We start from the raw sequence: 5,794 nt of genomic DNA on the forward strand, positions 1-5,794 counted from the left end.
TGCTCATACAATAAATTTTGGGAATGATTGATCCTTTTTTAACAGTTACTCCCAGTTGCATTATCCCCTTTACATTGTATTCCTCATTATCCAGTCTGCCCAACGATATTCAATCTAGATGGGAACAAAATAGAACGTTCTGGGATGAATGCAAATATTTTACATAGAAAGAAAATTAAAAAACGGTGTATAATTTAGCAATTCCACCATCAGGTGTTTTTACTATAACGATTCCTCTTTTCAAATTAGGTGGTGATGCCAGACAAAGCTTTCTTTCTACTTGATCTCACATGCTTGTTCAGCTACAATGTATTCTGTGAAACTATTTTACTGTTACCCCAAATTAAAAGCTGCTTCGAGGGAGAGGTGGTGAAACAGGATGTAATAATTTGACAGTTCATCTATTTTTCAGCAAATACGTGGGCCTTCAACTGTTTTGTAGTCCCTGTTGGTACACTTAACCAATCTCAGACTACTTGGCAGATTTCTGTATTCACAGAGTAAAAGTAATTTTTAATTGTATTGAGGGAAAAACAACTCAGAGACTTAGGCAAGCACCTGATTATAAATCTGCTGGATTGGACTCAAAGTCTGTCCAATTTAAATTCATAGGAAATGAAATACAAACATACGAACATACAAAATAGGAGCAGAAGTAGGCCATTTGGCTCCTTGAGCCAGCTCCACCATTCAATAAGACCATGGCTGACCTGTTTATATTTCAAATTCCACATTCCCATCTACCCCCAATAACCTTTGATTCCCTTGCTTAACAAAAATCTATCTACCTCCGCCTTAAAAATATTCAATCACCCCGCCTCCACCATCTTCTGAGGCAGAGAGTTCCAAAGTTGCCCAACCCTCTGAGAGAAAAAATTTCTCCATCTCTGCCCCCTAATTTTAAAACAGTGCCCCCTAGTTCTGGACTCACCCACAAGAGGAAAGGTCCTTATCATGTCCAGCTTGTCAAGACCATTCAGGATCTTATATGCTTCAATCAAGTCACCCTTCACTCTTCTAAACTCCAGTAGAAACAAGCCCAGTGTGTACAACCTTTCTTCATAAGGCAACCAGCTCATTCCAGTTATCAATCTAGTAAACTTCCTCTGAACCGTCTCCAATGCATTTACATCCTTTCTTAAATAAGGAGATTAAAACTCCACATATTATTCGAGATGTGGCTTCACCAATACCCTGTATAACTGAAGCATAACATCCTTACTTTTATGTTCAATTCCTCTTGTAATAAAGAAAAGCATTCCATTAGCCGTCTTAATTACTTGCTGTACCTGCATAGTAACTTTTTGTGACTCATTCACTAGAACACCAAGACCCCTCTGCACCTCAGAATTCAATATTTGTTCTCCATTTAAGTAATACTCTGATTTTTTTTATTCTTCCTGCGAAAGTAAGCAATTTCATTTTTCCCACATTATACTTGGTCTGCCAGATTTTTGCCCACTCACTCAACCTATCTATATCCGTCTCTAACCTCCTTATGTCCTCTTCACAACATACTTTCCTCCCTAACTTTGTGTCATCTGCAATTTAGCAACCATGCCTTTGCTCCCCTCATCCACGTCATTGAGAAAAATTATAAAAAGTTGAGGTCCCAGCACAGACCCCAAATGGACTCCATTCGTCACATCCTGTCAATCAGAAAATTACCCATTTATGCATACTCTGTTTTCTGCCAGCCAGCCAATCTTTTATCCATGCTAATATGTTACCCCCTACACCATGTGCTTTTATTTTCCATAATAACCTTTGATGTTATTAAATGCCTTCTGGAAATCCAAGTACAGTACGTCTACAGGCTCCGCTTTATCCACCGAGCAAGTTACTCCTTCAAAAAACTCCAATAAACTGGTTGAAGATAATTTTCCTTTCACAAAACCATGCTGACTCTACCTGATTGCCTTGAGCTCTTTTAAGTGCCCAGCTATAACCTCCTTAATGATGGATTCCAATAATTGCCCCACGACAGATGTTAAGCTAACTGGCCTATAGTTTCCTGCCTTCCACCTCCCTCCCTTCTTGAATAGAGGAGTTATATTTGCAACTTTCTAGTCTGATGGAGCATTTCCAGAATCTGACAAACTTTGGAAAATTATCAACAGTGACTACCTTATTAGCCACTTCTTTTAGGACCCTTGGATGTAGTCCATCGGGACCCGGAGACTTGCCAGCCTGTAGCTCCATCAATTTGCTCAGTACTATTTCCCTAGTGATTTCAATTTCACCAAGTTTCACTCTCCCTTTCACCTCTGATTTACAGCTATTATTGGAATGTTTCTTGTATCCTCTATAGTGAACACAGGAGAAAAATATTTGTTCATTTCTTCCACCATTTCTTTATTATATACTATTAACTCCCCACTATCACTCTCTGGAGGACTAACACTCACTTTACCTACTCTTCCTTTTTAAATATCTGTAGAAACCCTTGTTATTTGTTTTTATATTTCTAGTTAACTTCCTCTCATACTCTAATTTCTGTCTCCTGGTTAATCTTTTAGTCATTCTCTGCCGTTTTTTATATTCTGACCAATCATCTGTCCTGCCACTCAACTTTGCGGAGTCATATGCTTTTTCCTTAAGTTAGATGCTTTCCTTAACTTCTTTAGTTAACCACAGATGGTGGGTCCTCCCCTTAAAATTTTTCTTTAAAATAGGAATTATTCTGAATACTCTGAAATAGCCCCTTAAATATCTGCCGCTGCTTCTCTATTGATCCATCCTCTAGCCTAGTTTCCCAGTTCACTTCGGCTAGCTCAGCTTTTATGCCCACATAGTTGCCCTTATTTAAGTTTAAAATGCCACTCTTAGGCCGACTCTTCTCCCTTTCAAATTGTATATAAAATTCAATCATATTGTGGTCGCTGCTACCTAGGGTAACCTTTACCCTGAGTAATTAATTAATCCTGTCATATTACCAAGTCCAATATAACTGCTCTCTGGTTGGTTCCAGAACAATTGCTCTAAGAAACTATTTCGAAAGCATCCTAAGAACTGCACATCCAGGCTACTGCTGCCAATTTGATTTTTCTAGTTTATTTGTAGATTAAAATCATCCATGATTATTGCCATCACAAACAAGCACACAATATTTTCTCTTGAATACTTTGTCCTACACTGTGGCTACTGTTAGGGGCCTGTAGACCACTCCCACTAATGACTTTTTTCCCCTACTAGTTCTCATCTCCACTCAAACCGGTTCTATATCTTGCTCTCCTGAACCAAGGTCATCTCTAACTATTGTACCAGTGCCCTCTTTGATTGGCAGTGCTACCCTTCTGCCTTTACCTAGCTTTCTATTCTTCTTGAATGTCATCCTGCAGCCACGTCTCCGTAATTGCTATCAGATCATATTTATTTACTTCAATGTGGGCCATAAATTAATTTACTTTGTTATGAATGCTACGCGCATTCAGATAGAGAGCCTTCAGTTTTGCCTTTTTGTTAGCTTTGTAACATCTAGTCTTGACTGTTGATGTATTCTTAGGCTTTTTCTCTCTGTCCCTTCCTGCCATTCTCTGACCCGCATTTCTCATATTACTATTTTGCTTTCCTGTCTTGACTCTCTATACTTTGAATTGCTACTTCTACCCAAGCTTGATCCCTCACCCCTCTTGTTTAGTTTAGAGCACTCTCTAGTTATGCGATTTGCAAGGACATTCGTTGCAGCACGGCTCAGGTGTAAACCATTCCAACGCTACAGTCCCCATATTCCCCAATACTGATGCCAGCGCCCCACAATCCGGGGCCCACTTCTCCCAGACCAGTCTTTGAGCCATACATTCATCACTCTAACCTTATTTCCCCTATGCTAATTTGCTCATGGCTCAGGCAATAATCCAGAGATTATTACCTTTGAGGTGCTGCTTCTTAATTTGATACTTAGCTCCTCATACTGACTTTGCAGAACCTCTTTCTTAGTTCTACCTATGTCATTGGTACCTACATGGAACACGACAACTGGATCCTCCTCCTCCCACTACAAGTTCCTCTCCAGCCCTGAGCAGATGTCCCAAATCCTGGCACTGGGCAGGCAACATAAGAACATAAGAAATAGGAGCAGGAGTAGGCCATTCGGCCTTTCAAGCCTGCCCTGCCATCAATACGATAATGGCTGACCTGCCCCAGGCCTCAACTCCTTCTTTGTTTCTCATAGCCTTCAACTCCTCGATATTTCTCTTTAAACACTTTCAGTGATCTAGCCTCCACAACTCTCTGGGGTAGAGAATTACAGACATTCACTACCCTCTGAGAGAAGAAATTCCTTCGCATCTCAGTTTTAATTGAGTTAATTATGCTATAACTATGTCCCCTAGTTCAAGATTCCCCATCTGGACTCACGCTTTTTGCTACAGAGAACAGTGTCAATCCCCCTCAATATACTATCCCCTACTACCTCTACATTCATTTTTGCTCCCCCCATGGCTTACTGGCACTACAGTGCCATGGACAGTCAGCTCATCTACCTTGCAGACCTCGCTTTCATCCACAGAGGTTATGAACATCTCAAATCTGTTTGACAGTTGCAAATTCTGAGACTCCTCCCCTGCTGTCTGCTGGGTCCCATTACCTGCCTCACTGACAGTCACATCCTCCTGTCCCTCACTGCTGACCAAAACAGATGATCCCCTTCTAAGAGGTGTGACTGTCTTTTGGAACAAGGTATCTAGATATGTCTCCCCCTCCCTTATGTTGTGCAGTGCCTGCATTTCGGCTTCCAGATCAATAATCCTAATCCAGAATTCCTCAAGCTGCTCCCTGCAGATGTGTTTGCCTTGGCGTCCAAAAGTTCCCACATCCCATAGCTGCAACAAAACACCTGTTCCACCATTCTAACTTATGTTATTTAGTTAATTTAATTAATTACATTCTTCCTATGTATGTTACAATTTACTGTGTTTATTGAATGCTAGTACCACTGACAACTAAATGTTATATTCTTCTTGATGTTTGTTTCCATTACTTTATTTTATGGCTTTTTTAACCTTTAGTAGTTGATCGTAATTTTAAAGTTTTCAAATTTTGGTTTATTATTTTAAAGTTTTAGTTCTTTTTATTTATAGATCTACCTGAACTCACCTGTCCTAAGTTGGTTTCTCACACACTGTCCCTTAAACTGAGCACTTACTGGCTAATCAACTTACTAGCTTTTTGTGACATTACAGTTGCTTTTTTACCATTTTCCCCCAACTGCTGCCTCACAGCAGCTGAAACAGCAAAACAGGTCTGCTCCACTCTGACTCCCAGCAATCCCAGTCTATATTTATAGACACTCCTCACTATCCCCTGCAGGTCTGCTCTAGCTCCCAACAAGGTAGCAATGGTGGGATTTGAACCTGGGTGCCCAGAGCATTACCTTGGGTTATTGGAACACTAGTCTAATGATGATACCACTATGCTACTGCCTCCCCTGACAAGCAGAATGTGGAAGAGGTTGGGGAGAGCAGACATGACAGGATGATGAGCTGCCTATACCAGAGGCAAAAGCAATTGAGAGATATGGAAGGGTGGAGCAGGAGACTCTAATTCACACCAGCTTCTAGCAACCATGGCCTTTGGAATGCCTACCCAATAAAAAATTCCATCCCACATTGGCATGACATCACCATCCACATTATTCACTATTGCTTAGTGCCCACTTGACTCTCCATGTGCACTGCCCCATCTGAGGAGGTTAGGACACTCCTCCTTCCCTCATATAGGCAGGCAGCTGAGGCTGCAACGGTATATGTTCCATCTGACAAGACATCATTCACTGCATCAATGACCCACAGCT

This window comes from Carcharodon carcharias, chromosome 11 (genome assembly GCF_017639515.1).
Source record: "Carcharodon carcharias isolate sCarCar2 chromosome 11, sCarCar2.pri, whole genome shotgun sequence".
Lineage (NCBI taxonomy): Eukaryota > Metazoa > Chordata > Chondrichthyes > Lamniformes > Lamnidae > Carcharodon > Carcharodon carcharias.